Source organism: Sabethes cyaneus, chromosome 1, assembly GCF_943734655.1.
Source record: "Sabethes cyaneus chromosome 1, idSabCyanKW18_F2, whole genome shotgun sequence".
NCBI lineage: Eukaryota > Metazoa > Arthropoda > Insecta > Diptera > Culicidae > Sabethes > Sabethes cyaneus.
In genome coordinates, this window is record NC_071353.1 from 98,023,377 (window position 1) to 98,041,259 (window position 17,883).

The 17,883-nt window shown below is 35.8% G+C and overlaps 1 protein-coding gene across 5 annotated transcripts in view; it reads right to left on the minus strand.

Moving 5' to 3' along the window:
• Nucleotides 1-17,883, minus strand: part of LOC128732805 (uncharacterized) — an 84,562-nt gene that overhangs the window by 39,399 nt on the left and 27,280 nt on the right. The window lies entirely within an intron of this gene.

Consider the following 17,883-nt stretch of genomic DNA (forward strand, 5'->3'; position numbering starts at 1 on the left):
GGCATTTAAGTAGCATTTAAGACGACTTAAATGCTTATTGGCCTACATTTGAATAGCATTAGTGATGCTTATTGGTTACCTGGGATGCTTTCATAGTTACGTAACTGCCAAAATGAATCATCTAAGGTTGAACTCCTCAGAAACTTGCAAAACTCGAGATTGTGACAAAGATCATTCGAGATTAATGATTTATGTACAACACAGGTTAATTTGTGGCAATACGAAGTTTATCGGGTCAGCTAGTTGAAATATAAAATTTTCGAAAGCATATCTAAAAACCTGTTTTAATCCACCTAGTGGTGAAAGGAACCTTTGTTATACGGTCTTACTTGCTATATGAGATAGAAATCGACACGTCTTCGGAACAAAATTCATCTATTGGTTAACGATGCATGGTGCGTTGGTTTACATAAAAATTTTTGAAATTGAATAAGTTCACGAAATTTGAATAAAATAGGAGCACTTATAAATTTTGATAGATTCTTTTTTCAAGAAATTGCTGAGTAAGTTGTTCCTAATATGAGTAAGTGCAAGTAAAAGTAACTTGTAAAAGGAAATAATATTCTAATATAATATAATCTTTAACATATACATTGCGTAGTAAAGGTCTTTTAAATGCCATATTGTTATAAAGTTACAAATCATGGTTTAACTAACGTATGTTCTTCAATAAACTTGTTATGAGCAAAATGTTAGAATTATTCAATGCATTAATACTTTAATTTGTTAGGAAAATAGATATGCTGATCGGCTTATGCTGAAGCCGACATCACAGAAACGAAGCAAGCAGCATGTGAAGTCCGCAATTGATCTCAACTGGAACTTTTTCTCGTTTCTTCATATGGAAAAATGGGTCTGTATGCAGCGGAATTATCAGTAAATGTAAAAGATTTAAAATGTATCCGTCTGTTGGTAGTCAAGTAATTCGAGGTCAAAATTGGGGTATTTTTTATAATCAAAGTTCTACAGTTCCTAAACAAGCAAACAGAGCTATACTATATTCAGCAAAGTTGTGTATTTTTACTATTTGTACAACTTTGTAATACATGAACCAGTCATACAATAATTACAAAAAGAGCTAAAGTAGAAACACTGATTTTACAAATTCATTTACAATCAATAAAATTTTTCCATCTTCGCTGAAGACATAGAAGGTTGCTGTCTTCAGCAAAATTTCTTGTAATAAAATGCTCTAAAACTTTGCAGAACACATCAATGCGTAGTATTGAAACTGAAGACAAATAATTTTTTTATTTCACTTTTTGGGGGATTAATCAAAATTTAAATTCTACCAGACGATAGAGCTTTCAATTTCAAGAGACTTTTCCAAAGGTTCGATAAACCTAAGACCAAGTTTTCCCAGGCAAAACTATAGTGCGCACGTTTTTTTTTGGTTTTGGGCTATTGTGCGCGCGAATAAACCGTGTTACAAAAGTTGGCGCGAGTGTTCGAGGGTTAATATCTTTTGACCGGCAAAACCAATTCTTATGAAATTTCGCAGATACATTCGCAGTATCAAAACCTTTCGTTTGATACTAAAATAATTGAAACTTGATACATTATCTTAGTCAAAATTATTATAAATTATTGTTAATTTTGATGTGTTGTACACGATTGTCCATAACTTTCAAATTAAACGTCCAATCAAAAAACAAATCAATAGTGATCTATTAGGCTATATTGACTTTCAAATGAGACTAATAGCACAAAAATCGGTTTAGCCATCTCTGAGAAACAGGCGATAATTATTACCTTGTCAAAACAGGTTTTTTAAGGTTAACTTTTAAACTACTTGTCTGTTCTCAATAAAACTTCTTGACAATTTTTATATTATAGCAACAGCTTTCATTTGGTACTAAGATCATTGAAATCGGTTGTCTAGTTCCGGAGAAAATCGTGCCTGGTAGTTTTCACATTTTTACTCATAACTTTTAAACAAAAAGTCGGACCATGAAACAACACAATAGTGATACACTAGGCAATAGTACCTTCCAAACAAAAGTAAAATCGAACAAATTGGTTCAGCCATCTCCGAGAAACAGGGGATAGAAAATGAAGCGCACACACACATACATACATACACACACACACAGACATTGCTCAATTCGTCGAACCTTATCGATTGGTATATGTGACTTGGCCCTCCGGGCCTTAAATCAACTTTGTGTTTTTCGACCAATTTTTAAACCTTTGTTATAGTATAACAAAGGTAATAACAAAGGTAAAAATGTGTTAAGATAGGAAGTTTCGTTCTGAAACACTTTATTTATATTAGGTCCCACTTGCCCTGGGTGCTTTGCAGTGCCGCCATTATTCCGAACCATATATTTAATGCCGTTTGCCAAATTATACAACTAGTTTTTAGGTGTAACTTTTCCGGCGACCAAACTAGCATTTATAGAAAGGTGCACACAACTTGCAACGCCAATTGAAACTGACGCCCTAATTAAAAGTTCAATTTTGGAGTTTTGAAAGACAATTGTAATTACACTACAATTTTAATGTATACGTTGGAGTTGTATCTTACATTTCTAGAAAGGTTCAGATGGAGAAAATGAGATTGAAGAGAATTATCAGCGTCGTTCCCACTTACCCCGTATTTCCACTTGCCCGGGGTACCTTATATGAATATATATGTAGATGTGAAAATAATCGGAATTTTGTATTTGTTTTTGTATTTGTATTTGTATTGGTATTTAAATATAGGCTATGAGCCCGTTATCCTTTCTTATGATTAATTTACAAACAATTATTGGACAAATTCTTCATATAGAAACAAGTTGCATATTAAATAAAAATAGAATCACTAAAGCACTTGTCCTCTGTAGTATAACCTAAGCTTATTTTTAATGGTATTTGAGCTCATGTCAACGGTTATAATATGCTGAAGTTCGTTAAAGGCGTGCATGAAACGGGAAGTGGGTTCGTGCTGTGAGTAGTGCCTAGAACGAAACGGTGGATCGAAGATTCTACGTCGTCGAAGTGTAACTGGGCTATTGTTGAAAATTAATCTCATGGTCAATGGTTGGCTAACAAAGAGTATGTTCGTGAAGAACACGATATCTGCTATCTTATGTCTCAAGTGTACCGTGTCAATGTCCACCAAAGAACAGAGGTCATGGTAAGGTGGTAGCTCTTCTCCGTTCCATCCAAGATTCTTGAGAGCAAACCTTACAAATCTCTTCTGGATTCTCACGATGCGTTGAATATGCGTTACATACATACGGAATTTTCAATCATACCCAACAATAATGTACCTATCCTTTATACACACAATCAACAGCACGACCTCTAAACTATTCTTTATAACCAAAAAATATGGTTTAAATTTAATTCAAATCTGTGTCTCAGTATTGCATACTCGTTGTCTTACTCTTCCCACCTATTAGAGAACAGTGAAACAAAAAAACATCTTCACATTCAACCACAAATAACTACCTATAGCTTATAACCAAAACGACTGAAACTTTTTTTTCAGACAACTAGAAGAATATACCATTCAAATGGATTGAAGAGTTCGTTGATAGCTATCATAAAAAAGTATCTCACTGTAGACGTCTCTCCCCTATATCAGCCAAAATAAGATCAAATATTGATGTGAAGTTATTCAACTTTCATAACGTATTTATTTTGCCTTTCACCGCTCAGGAAATGTTTTACTTTTTTGATAAAAAAACTCAAGATGTTGGAATTTTCATCATGAATAAAGCAAAGTGGCTTAAGAGTTGTATTAGTTGCAAACCATTATGTTTGAAGATAGTGGAACACGCACAACAGCTTTTGAGCAGTATCGCTATCCGATACAATTTGCTCGATAATCGTGGAAATTTCACTAATCACTAATTGCAAACTGAAAATAAACAGTCACTAACATATCGCAACAACTTGCATTGTAATCTCTCACTGTATAAATTATTATTTATTTGTATATATTACACGGCTTTTCTTAATTAAACTAAGATCAAAACCAATTATAATGGATAAAATGCTTTACAGTTTATTAATTTTAAAATAAACAGCGGCACTTCATTTGGAATTATGGATCAGTAACAATTCGGCTAGTCTGAGTATTAATTATAAAGTGTAATTAGCGTTTCTCGATTGGTCGATTAGCGAATTAACGGTGCCCAACACTGCTTTTTAGTATGCTTTATAGTTTGTTTTAGGGATCGTTGCACTAGCCTCGTAATTGTTTTGAACTCTAACAACCGGTAGTTAAGTCTGTCGATAAAGAAGGGCCAAGTCTTCGAAAGACGTTGAAGCCCAAAGCTTTACGTTGTAGTTTATTTTGATTGATTAAATAGAAATTAGTTTTAATAATTGCAAATAAAACTTTGATTTACATTCATTCCAAAGGCCCGATTTTCAATATTTTGTTGCATAGCTCTAAGCAGTAATTTTCCAATGATAATCCATTGTACAGTGGCCCCCCATTCGTTTGAACGATTCCTCATGCGAACTAACGGGGTTAGCTTTTAATTTGAACAACTGGTAACCCTAAATATGCTGCAGCTTGTGTGAACTGGCCGCCCTGTTCTTTGTTATTGTTTTGGTGGTTTGATTCAGTTGGCAGTTGCAAGCAGCGAATATTTCATTCTCCGATCAGATTTCTACCATAATCGTTGGGAAAACGCATTGTGAAACAGATTGAACACGCTAGATCAGTACAAACAAATTGTGTTTATGTGCATTGTCTGCATAAGCAAATGATGTCATATTGAGAATGACATTCGAACCATTTTTAATTTGCACGTCGTGCAAACCAACGGGGTTCAAATTAAAAAGTGTTCAGATTAAAAACGGTCAAACGAACGGGGGTCCACGTTACATTGCTTATCATTAGGGCTGCCTAACCGGTAGTACCGGTAGTACCGAAACCGGTAATACCGGCCAATTTTTGGATACCGAAATACCGGTTTTGGAAAAGCAAAAAACCGGTATTTCCGGTATTTTCTAATCTGCTTGGTTTTTTCCAATTCCTTATTCGTATAAGAACTAAATTTGATAAATGAAAATATACTCTTAGAAAAACCACTTGGTGTTAATGCCGACGAGATTCTTCGACTACTAACAATGAAGAGAGTGAAATTGTGGGTCAAATAATTATAGCTCTTGAACTCGTTTAAAGTACAGTAACTTTGCTGTAAAAATGATTTATTGTATGAGCCAGACGTGCGTTTCAATTTATTTTTGAACAACTTGATATTCAAAAGCCACCAAGCTATTCGAAGCTCTCAAATAACGAATTTAGGAAACAAGATCAGGGCCCAGAAGCGTCACTTACAATAGTAAATTGTTATTCAACAATGAAGTAATGAAGCTTCAGTTTCAACAGAAGCAGCGCCGCTTCGTTTCAAAACTGGCTTCAATCAGCGTCATCGAAACGATTTTCACTTCATCATGACGACCGGTTTTAAAGTTTCATTTATATTTCTCTATCAAATAGTCAGAAAAAGGTCAGCCTAGACTTTGAATGCAATTGAATTGATTTTGAGTAACATTTCCTACAATTTAACGCATATTATGATTAATCTACACAACATCGACAAATGGTGCCTGACTGTCAATCGTCGTCATTTGACATAGTCAGTAGCTTCAGCTGAAACTCGCTTGAAACGTTCTGTTCAACAAATGAAACAAGTCGCTTCAGTATGAAGCGAAGGTAAGGGAAAGTTAGCTTCATTTATTTGTTTCGACGATGCCGGATTCTGATCAGAATACGGGGATCTTTGCGCTTTTTGAGCATTCTTACCATCAAAGGATCTGCCAGTAAAGAATTTGGCATATTTTTCAAGTCTTTTGAGTGATACAATGATTAAACAAGGAGATGAAATCTGCATCTCACTATCTTCGAATAGTGGGATTGGTAACAAAGAAGAGAAGATATTTGTGAACGATGATGAAGAGGATGACGTTATGCAGGAGTTCCGGTTTGGGGATAGAGAAAAAATTGTTGAGAGGCTGTAGGAGACCGGGGTATTAATTATGCTGGAAGCTACAAGATATTTTGTAAATAATTAAAGGCGGGTTTCCCTACTATAAATTTGAAGAAATGGAAGGAAAATTCCTGATGTGCTTAGAGCCGTTCGCCAGACATCGATGAAAGCGGAAGTTTTTTCAATTGTTTGAAGTGTTGGCAATAAAATTCGTTCTAGTAAAGGAACTAAATCGCCAAGAGTATTATATCTGCTTAAATTATACTTTTCTAAGCCACAATACTGAAGCTAAAGTTTCAAAAAGAAAAGATTTACTGAAAAACATCGACATTTCTCTTGATTTCGAATAATCTGCCAATACCGGTTTTTTACCGGTATTACCGGTATTTTCTACGCCAATACCGAAATACCGGTTTTCACCAAAAGCGCCCAATACCGACAGCCCTACTTATCATCATTATTGATATTGATACTTATATAGCATTACAGCAAATAGGGTTTTTTTCTAATTCCTGTCGTAGTAAGTAAGGGGCCATACATATACCACGTGGACAGCTTAGAGGGGAGTGGGGGTTATGAAAATGTCCACGCTTGTCCACGGAAGGGAGGAGGGGGTACGGAAAATGTTCATGTGGACAAGTTTTTTTTCATGCAATAGAAGTTAGAAACAGCAATATAGAATTAATTGTCCATATTAGCATTAACCATTGATCAGTGATTGTTTTTAAGTTCAAATAAAGTTTTATATTCTGATGAGGTTCACGTAAACACATGAACCGAGCACGAGAACACGTACTGTCATAAATCCTGTTGAAAAAATTAAGCCTGCGTTAGTACACAGTTGTTGATTGCCTAGCCTGACATTTACCGATGATACCGAGTAAATTGACTACATTGCACAGTGGTCCAGAAACGAAAGTTAAGTGGAAACTTACTTTTGCGGCTAAGCGTTTTATAATAGCTCCCTACAATGTTCAGCAAAGTTGTCCAACTCTAAAAGACAATTAATGCGAAATCAACGACTAAGTTCCAGTTTGGCTTGTAAACACATAATCCATAATAACTTTTTATAAGAAAGAGATAGAAGGATAATTTCTTCGACAAAGTTGTAGCTAAAGATTATATAAGTAACTTTGCCAAAGACATAGTAGGCGTATTTTTAGGCGTTTCTAACTTACAGGGTGTTTTACAACAAGACCTCTCAAAAATCACTTTTTCGCTGATTTCTTCAAATGCAGTGGTTTTATTGCATCATAATGTTTTACAAAGTTGGTTATCTTATCAAAAGACATATTTTTGTAGAACATTGTATGTTGAAAACTCATACGTATAACGAGTTCTAACGTTTTTCCTGTGTTTTTTTAGTCTTTTTTGGAATAGAATATCTCAAAAAGGGGCAAACGAAAAAAATCAAACTTGGCCGTTTCTGAAAGCTTGGAGTTTTATCTCAAGCATATGTGAAAATAAAAAACTGGTTTTTTCTCTAACTCGAGTAATTTCAATTTAATTATTTCATGTTTGACCATTTTCTACTATGCAGTATTTTCCAATATCTTCTTGAAGACGATTAAAGTCAACATGTCAATAGTAAAAAAGAAATTTGTCGTATCTTGACACAATTTCTTCTGATTGTCACGTAAAATAGTCTTCGAACTCCAGATATGACATCAGTTTTCTATCAGCACCAGCTGTTTTTGATAAATATCTATCTTTCAATTTTCATTATTTTGCAAATATGCTCAATCTACCATCAATAATGTTTTAAAATTAATTTTCAATAAAAAAGCAACAATTATTGGTTATTTCATACGTAATATTGTTAACTGTTATTTAAGTTTTATGACATTTTTTAATAGCAGGTAAGTATATCAAAACAGGCAAAGAGGTAAAAGAGAAAAAAACCTATAGATCCTTTTCGAACTTCAACCACCTTATATCAGTATATCGTTGATTTGGAAAAAAAAGCGTAGTCATTTATTTGAGAGATTCAATAAATGTTTTGTTTTCGAAATATTTTATTATTGTTAGCAATATAATAATTTATTATATTAATAATTAGTTTGCGCTTGGTGGAAGCTCCAGAGTACGTGTACAATAAGAACGATTTTGTATTGCAATGACTGGATCGGACGACAGCAGGAGGCGTTTGAACACATCCTCCAAATTGGCAATCCGGTTAAATTTTCTGACGTGAAATTCCCTGAACTTACAAATACATTTATTTCGCGTTTCCTGTACCTCTTCGCTTCATAACCCTATGAGTTGTGCCGAGGCCTTAATAATATCTGCGCCGTGTACTAACATTATATAGCTAATATGGAATTGAATGGGAAATAATCTCCTAAACTACCGAATTACTTTCACGAACATTTTAGATACTAATTTAAAATAACAGTAACGGTACCCTCAAATCTTTTGACAAAAAACTCCAGGACTCTAATAGGATTTGCTTGAAAATGTTCCTCCTTTTTTACTACGATCATAGTCATGTTCCTGTTCCTGAATACGTATAAGACATCAATTTTGAAGACTTCTCAGCTTTCTGACACTAAAGCAATTTAAAAGATTACTTTAGACTAGAATCAGAAATATCAATATAAAATTTAATTTCATGTGCATATATCCAAATGAAGATTTCCATGACTATTTGTAAAATAATTAAAATTGTAAGATAGATATTTATCAAAAACAGCTGGTGCTGAGCTCCATTTGCAGAGAGGACGATACGACAGTGATTATTTGAAATCCAGGATAACTGTTAACCAGAGTACAGTAGTTCTGTGGAGACCAAGGCCCTTCACTCTAAACCACCGTCGAACTAACTACGCCCGCAATGAACCAGCCTGCCGCTGTATGCAGCTAATGAACAATTTTAGAAACATACTAAACTTAAACATGTCGTCTGATACTATTAAGAAAAAACTTTCTGACTATTTCTGAGAGGTCAATTTCATGTACACTAATACCACTGCATTTTATATTATTTTGTATTTGGTATTATAATTTATATTTATATGTATGGATTGGATGACGGGCGAAGTCCATATATCTTGACAATAAACAATTGTAAAAACTACCGTTATAAAAACTTATTTGATGAATATTTCAGCAGTGGTTCGAAAACTAGCACAATGTCAAAAAACTAGATCTCTAAACTTATCCGGAGTTCGAAGACTATTTTACGTGGCAATCAGAAGAAATTGTGTCATGGTACGACAAATTTCTTTTTTACTATTTACATGTTCAAGAAGATATTAGAAAATACTGCATAGTAGAAAATGGTCAAACATGAAATAATTAAACTGAAATTACTCGAGTTAGAGAAAAAACCAGTTTTTTATTTTCACATATGTTTGAGATAAAACTCCAAGCTTTCAGAAACGGCCAAGTTTGATTTTTTTCGTTTGCCCCTTTTTGAGATATTCTATTCCTAAAAAGACTAAAAAAACGCAGGAAAAACGTTAGAACTCGTTATACGTATGAGTTTTCAACATACAATGTTCTACAAAAATATGTCTTTTGATAAGATAACCAACTTTGCAAGACATTATGATGCAATAAAACCATTGCATTAGCAGAAATCAGCGAAAAAGTGATTTTTGAGAGGTCTTTTTATAAAACACCATGTAAGTTAGAAACGCCTAGAAATACGCCTACTATGTCTTTGGCAAAGTTACTTATATAATCTTTAGCTACAACTTTGTCGAAGAAGTTATCCTTCTATCTCTTTCTTATAAAAAGTTATTATGGATTATGTGTTCACAAGCCAAACTGGAACTTAGTCGTTGATTTCGCATTAATTGTCTATTAGAGTTGTACAACTTTGCTGAACATTGTGGGGAGCTATTTTGAACCACAAAAAACTTTCCACTTAATTTTCGCTGCTGGACCACTGTGCATTGGCATGGATGGGTGAGTACTTTGACAGCTTAAATCTATCAAACATTTGTTGTTAACGAATCATAGTTGCTGAGTTATAAGTAAATCTTATTTTAGAACAGTTTTGATGTAATATTTCGTTGTACGGCAAATACGATTTCAACAGGAGGATATTACTTATTGACAATTTGTAGCAGCGTTTTACATCACTCAGACATCTCTCTTGAAATTGCGGTGAGAAGAATTTACAAAATATATTTTGCTTTTCCATAATTTAATCAAACCCCGTCAAGCGCCTAGCGGGGTAAAAGTTCGATTTATTGACGGGGTAAAAGTTCGATTCATGGATCGAGAATCTAACTCATTTTACTGGCGGGACGACGACACTATGCAAGTCCTTGCGACTTGTAAGCAGTGTTGCCACATGTACAAATTTATCTAGAAAAGTACAGATTTTTTCGAATTTTTTGGTACAGATTCTGTACGGTACAGATTACAGATTTTTGCCAAAAAGTACAGATAGGTACAGAATTTTCTGAGAGCCAAAAGCCCATACTATTTTCTCAGTGCTGTTTCTTGAAATCAGTAGAGAAGCAATTCGTAGTATGAATGAAAACAAAACAAAACATATTTATGCCTATGTTTGGCAGTGATATGTACAAACATCATCAAACAAATAAATGATTTGAGACTCGTGCATTTTTTTAATGCTAACAGACCAAAATTTTCTATGCAATAAATATTTTTAATGGTGCAGATTTTGGTACAGATTTTTGAAAGAAAAAGTACAGATGAAAAAGATTTTTGCCCCTTCCAGTACAGATGAATATGTGGCAACACTGCTTGTAAGGCTCTGCGCGCGACGCTGTTCGTCTGTCAGCGATCTCAACGGGGTTGTTCGGGGAAAGGTTTCGTTTCTATCACGGAGCGAAAAAATTCCAGTTTGTTTCAAACGAAATTTTTATAACAACTTAAAAATATTTTTGTTTCAAAACGAAATTCTATTTGAATCAAGAAAATAACAGTTTTGAATTAAAAGTAAAGTATTGTCAAATTGAGTTTTCGATGTAAATATTCCCATTTCAATCATACATATCAGTTTGGAACGAAATGAAGTTTCTGTTTGTGCGTAAAACAACCATAAATGTGGTTGAAACTACATTTTTACCTTTGTTATAGAGTAAGGAGGGGCAAAAATGCGATTTGATTAATTATCGGTGCAGATTCCGAGTAAATTGACTACATTGGCATTAATGGGTAGAGTAGACACCAGACTGCTTGAATCTAACGTAAACTTTGGTTGCTTACGAAGCATAGTTGCTGAGTTATGTGCAAATGTTATTATATTGCGGTTTTGATGTAATTTTTGGTTATACGGGTAATACGATATCAACAGGAGGATATTACTTGTTGAAAATTTGTAGCAGTGTTGTACATCACTCGCATATCTGTTTTGAAAATACGGTGAAAAGACTTTACAAAATATATTTCGCTTTTCCATAGTTTAATCAAACCTTGTCAAGCGCCTAGCGAAAAAAATTACAAGGTATACAGCCCTAAGGGTTGTACGAAAGGGTGACGTAGGACTATATCAGATCATTAGATCAAAGACTAATGTAAACTGCATTTCTGGCATATGTATGTTTATAAGAATCTGTGAGCAGGGTTGCCACATGCACAGATTATTCTGTGTTTAACAGATATTTGAAAGAAATCGCCTGTACAGAATCTGTATGTATAGAATACAGATTTTCGCCAAATTACACAGATTAAACAGATTTTTGAGCTTTTACATGAGTGTGAAAGAGATGGAAATAGTCAGCAAAATGACTCTCTATCTCTTTCACTCTCATTGTTTTGCATTGGACAGATTTTTGCACAGATATTTTTCCTCGTTGTACAGATTGTCAGATTTTTCCAACAAAAAACACAGAATTATATGTGGCATCCCTGTCTGTGAGTGCTATTGTTTAAGTGAATGTTTAAAAGAAAAGAGCGAAATATTAAGATTCAATTCTTCATTGAATGCAATGGGGGCTTTGAAAATACGTAGACGGGGGATCATAAGTACAACGCCTGCAACCATTGAGACACTAAGATTTCTTTTAAAAATCACTTGTGTGCATCATAAAGGTTGAAATAGTAATGAATGACCAGCTCACAGATTATTGTATTAAATATGATTATGCATAGCTTGACATGCTTCAATAGTCTTACTTTAACTCGTTTGGACCATTTAAACTTTACTTTAAACTTTAAAAGGACCATTGGTTACAAATAACATTAATGCCAAAGCACGTTCATCGCAAATATGACGTGCCATTCGAATGTCCTTCTCTTTTGACATGAATGACCTCAGGCACGTAAGTTAGCGGCGTCGATACACTGTCTTGTGCTCCGACAAGGTTTTACTAGTTTACTTTCACAGCTTACCGCTTGTTACATAGCAGAAAATATGGCACATACGCAAAAATTTCTGTTTTATTTGTATGAGGGTCCTTATCCTCCTGCCACAGGAGTGAGGGTCTCAAACCGTCATAAAATAAATTCATGCCTCCAAAAACTCCACATACCAAATTTGGTTCTATTTGCTTGATTAGTTCTCGAGTTATGAGAAAATTTGTATTTCATTAGTATGGGGGGCGGGGCGATCCCACTCTTAAAGAAGTCAAAGGTCCTAATTCACCATAGAAAAAAGTTCCTGTCTCCAAAAACCCCCACCTGCCAAATTTTGGTTCCATTTGCTTAATTAGTTCTTGAGTTATGAGGAAATTTATGTTTCATTTGTATAAGAGCCTCCTTAAAATTAATCTCTTATCCTTCCATAAAATTTCTGATTATTTTATCTATCCAACGATATATAAATTGTTCAGTTTCGTTTTGTAGTTTAGTAGTTATTAGCATTTGAAATCTTTCATTCAAATGTTACACTTCTATTTTCGTTTTCACAAAGTGCTACCCAGTCCCAGTATAGTAAACAAAGACGTAGTCCTACGTCAAAAAAGTGCGATTCACGGACGGGGCAAAATTGCGATTCATGGACGAGGCAAAAATGTATAGCTAATTATATACAGCTTTTGGCACTATACTACAGATACTAGAAATGGAAGATCTGCAGAAAACTGTGCTCTACAGTTGTTGGTCGAAGGAAAACAATGTTTTTCCGCTGATGAAACAAAAAACAAACGTTTACGAAAGTTTCGAGCTGTCGGAGGCTGCAATACACCAGCGCAAAATAGGAAAGGTGTAAATTGAGAATATTCCTTACCGAAACATACCGCAGGTTGACGATAATATGGTTTTGTTAGTTACTGCTGTGCTAATTTCATGGATTCGAGCTTCGCACTTTTGCTCCGCGGTATTCGCATTTTTGCCCCGCTAGTAGGGTAAAAGTGCGAATCGGCACTTGATCAGAAGAATGAAGAATTTATTTTCAATAACACTATTATTCCAGATGATTTATTGTTGAATGTAAAGACATTGAGTAGCTGCATCACTATAAAATATATTTTGTTGTTGTCCTTCTTTATATCTCGCGAAAATTGATGACAACTTCAAACTTCGCACTTATGCCCCGCCCTACTCTATTATTTTTTTACAACTCTTGCCTTCTAACGGAAGAATCCACGAATATTCACTGGTCACGTGACTCATTTATCACTTAGGTCGCGCTTGCACCAAATGATTGCATTTTTCCTCAAAATCGAATGCAGCTCGCCAAAAAAAGGTCTTCCATGGACAACCTATTTCCAAAAGGATTCGCCTTCAGAAACTTTTACGAATCACATTGCGTCGGAGAGGTCTTGTGTTGCGTTGAAATAGACGGCCAAGCTGAGATGTTCTGGTCAAAGATGCTCTAGCCAAAGATACTCTGGACAGAGAAGAAGATTTCTTGCAGTCGATAATAATTTGCAGTAGACAAGATCATAAGAATTAAGGCCATAACACCTTGCATACGGATTTTAATACACTGCGGAAAGTTGACGGAAAATCCATGGAAAAACTCAAATTTCCGTAACGACTAAAAAGCGGTATGCATTGCGTCGCGGCCTTTAGACTGACGCTTCCTTTAACGTAAGCTTTTTAATATATACTGCATAAATCAAGTTGAAAACAAAATTTAGAACAATGCATTTCTGTTTTGTTAAATTTGACATAAGAAAAAAAATATGTCCACATGGACAAACAAGGAAGGGGGTGGGGGTTGAGCGAATGTCCACGCTTGTTCACGGAGGGGGACGGAGGGTTTGAAAACTGGTATTTTTCTGTCCACGTGGTATCTGGATGGCCCCTAAAGCCAATCTAATTTTCATCTTTTGTTGGATGGATTTCATGAATACTCCAAAAGTACTTGTGCTGATTTGACTAAAACACACTTACCTGCCGATCCGTGAACTTTGAAATCACTGAAAAGCGATTTTTAAAGCATATTAATGAAATTACGCAACTGACTTTATTTCTTAAATTCGTCGTACCGTTTTAAAATCCGTCCATCCGTCCAAATTTTTCATCGTCCGAACTAAAAATCACAACTATGTTTACGAAGCTAACGCGCATGTATTTGTGTAGAACGTCATGACAAATGTTATTCTGCAAAATTTCTGCAGGTCAGGCAAGTTTTCCTGGCTGTAGAATAACGACAATGCCTTGCGTGAGTTATTTTCATTTATGAATGACGGAAATTAAAGCGATTAGTCGACATTTTCTTCTTCGTCGCACGAAAAAACGTAGGAAATTTGGCTGGTAGGACTGCTTTAATGATAAAAAGCATTTACGACGAAGCAGCAACATACCCTATGTTTTAAACATTCTACATTTTACACTTTTTTGTAACTTTCAAACAACAAGCTCAACCATCGTCAAAATTTGAATTTGAGGGCTGGAAAGATTCCTTTTTCATTTGCAAACAAACAAATTTGTTCGAATCGATTTAGAAACCTTAGAGAAAATGGAGTCACGAGTTTTGCACATTTTTATACATAAATTTTAAATTAAAAACCTGATCAAAATTGAATTTTATTGAGCTATGGAACTTAAGATCATTAAAATCGGTGCAGCTATCTCTGAGAAAATGCTCAGTTCGAGAAACTGGGTCGAATGGTACATGACGCATGGCTCACCGGGCATCCTTACGAAATTCGGTTTTCCGGGTGATTCTGGGTGCACTGAAGTCTCTTTTTACACGTTTTTTTACGATTTTTGAATTAACATTTTTTATATCATTTTTTACATAATTTTTTACACGGGTTTTTATCGATTTTTAAATTCGAGCTGTATTTTCGACCACTTTTGGATTTTAAATAAATAGCAGTTTCGGTAACTTTTTAATTGACGCAGTTTTTTTACAAGATTTTTCGAATTAACGCGGGTTTTCCACGGTTTTCTATTACGCGCCACGCATCTCCCGTGCAATATAAGACTACAGTGTATATTTTTATGTAGTAGATGGAAGCACCACTTCGATGAACACTTGAACCGCGATCAGGCGGAAAACCATAGTGGCGAGCAATTTCGACGATGCAACAAACGGGAAACAGGTGCCAGCCCCAACGATAGGTAAAGTTAAGGAGGCCATCGTGCAGTTAAAGAATAATAAATCAGCAAGGAAAGATAGCATCGGAGCGGAGCTTATTAAAATGGGACCAGAAAAGCTGTGCGTGTGTATGCACCGGTTAATTGTTAGCATTTGGAAAAGGACAACATGTTGGACTGTGAGAACTATCGTGCGATCACCTTTCTCAATACCGCCTACAAAGTTGTATCCCAAATCATTTTCCGCCGACTATCACCAATTGCGAACGAATTTGTGGGAGCTTATCAAGCCGGCTTCATCGAAGGTCGGTCTGCAGGGGATCAAATATTTACACTGCGGCAAATTCGCCAAACGGGCCATGAATACAGAGTTTTCACGCATCATTTGTTCGTAGACTTCAAAGCTGCATGATACTATCGACCGCAAAGAGGAATGGAAAATCTTGAACGAGAACAGCTTCCCCAGGACGCTTATCAAACTGATTCAATCCGTAGATTCGATAGTACATAGTGCTGTTTTCGGATTTCCGGTTGATTGCCAAGTTTATTCGAATCACACAGCCGGCTTCGTCAAGGTCATGCCTGCTGTTCAACATAGCGCTACAAAGTGGTATCAGCCGAGCGGATATCTACACGCGGGGCACGATCTTCAATAAATCTAGTCAATTCGTCTGCTTTGCCAATGATATGGATATTATCGGCAAAACATCTGTGGCGATGACTGAGCAGTATACCAGAGTAAAGCAGGAAGCAGAAAATATTGGGTTAAAGGTAAATACATCTAAAACAAAGTACTTGCTGGTCATCGAAGCCGAGGTCGACCGGCGCCGCTTGGGCAATAGTATAATGATCGACGGCGATGAGTTTGAGGTAGTTGACGAATTTGTCTACCTTGGCGCACTGATAACGGCGGACAATGATACCAACCATAGATTCGGAGGCGTATTATCAGCGGTAGTCGTGCTTACTATGGGCTTCACAAGGAATGGCGGTCAAACAGGCTAAACCCTTGCACAAAGTGTATCCTGTACAAGACGATTATTAGACCGGTTGTTCTCTACTAGCATGAAACATGGACAAAGCTCTAGGAGAAAGACGAGTGCTAAGAACGATTTGCGGTGGCGTACAGGTAAACGGAGTATGAAAGCGGAGGATGAAATACGAGCTAGAGCAGCTTTATGGCGAACCCAGTATCTACAGAGACTATAGATTACAGAGGCGCCAAGACACTCAAAATCCGCTAAATTTTGAAACAAAACGGAGAATACCATCATAAATGAAGGTAACTCTCCGCTTTCGTTCAAAATTTAGCGGTTTTGAGTGTCTTGGCGCCTCTGTAATCTATAGTCTCTGTATCAGTATCCAGGAGGTGGCTAAAGCTTGACGGATACGATGGGCAGGGCATGTTGCCAGAATGCCGGACAACTACTCTCAAAGATGGTGTTTGCCTCAGATCCGATAAGAACAAGACGACCAGGAGCGCAGAGAGCAAGATGGTTAGACCAGGTGGAGCGAGATCTGGTGGAGAGGAGTCGGTGTCCGGGGAAATGGAAAGCAGCAGCCCACAACTGAGTAAACTACAGTGATAGTGATTTCGCTATTTTCCAACATACTATTTTTATCATGTGCTTTTATAACATTCGTGAAATGCTTCGTACATTTTTTTAAATACAATGATTCGTACGGATAAACCCTCGTTTATATGTACGAAACATTCAGAATTGATTTTACGAACCTACTTCGTGATAGAAAACAAAAGATTTCTTGCTCGACTGGACCTGAAATCACATAGGTCGCATCAAAATTGATGTATAGCGAATTCGTTTATTCAATCCGGGATGGAACTGAATGAATTTTTTGTGTCCATTTGCTCTTATCTGACAGATAAAATTCATCCAGTTCCAACCCGGAATGAATAAACAAAATCGCTAATAGAATATTGAACAAGTTCGCAAGAAATTTGAACTTGAAATCATTTGTATTATCTCTAAAGATTTGAAAATTTTTGCTGATACATTACTAAAATGTGTGCTACGTCAGCAGCTGTCTGCTGCTACATGCAGTTCCGCACGACATAATTTTTCAGGGTTCAACTGACAATGAGGCTAGGTATCGAACCGACTAATGTCCCTATTTAGAACATTTCAACCACGCTCAGCATGACGGTTTCTAACATGTATACCATTTCTTTTTCTCAAGCATTACAATCCGAGAAACTTTCACATATTGCATTGTTGATTTTTAGCTTTCTTGTGCAAGCCTCTTTGCAGTAGATTAGTCCGTGAAAACTGTGATACGCTGCTTCCGCACATTCATTTTTTTATCTCAAAAAAAAACAAGGAAGCCTATTTGAAGTAGAGTTGATAAAAGTTAAAAGGACAAAACGTCCGATACCACATGCAGCACTCCTTTTACAGTCCATTTTGCACGGTACAATATGAACTGATTACCCTGCTGTTTTACCCTAGACTCTGGTACCATGTTAAAGCACACTCTGTAAACCATTGCATTGGAAATAAAAAGTAGGAGAGAAAGA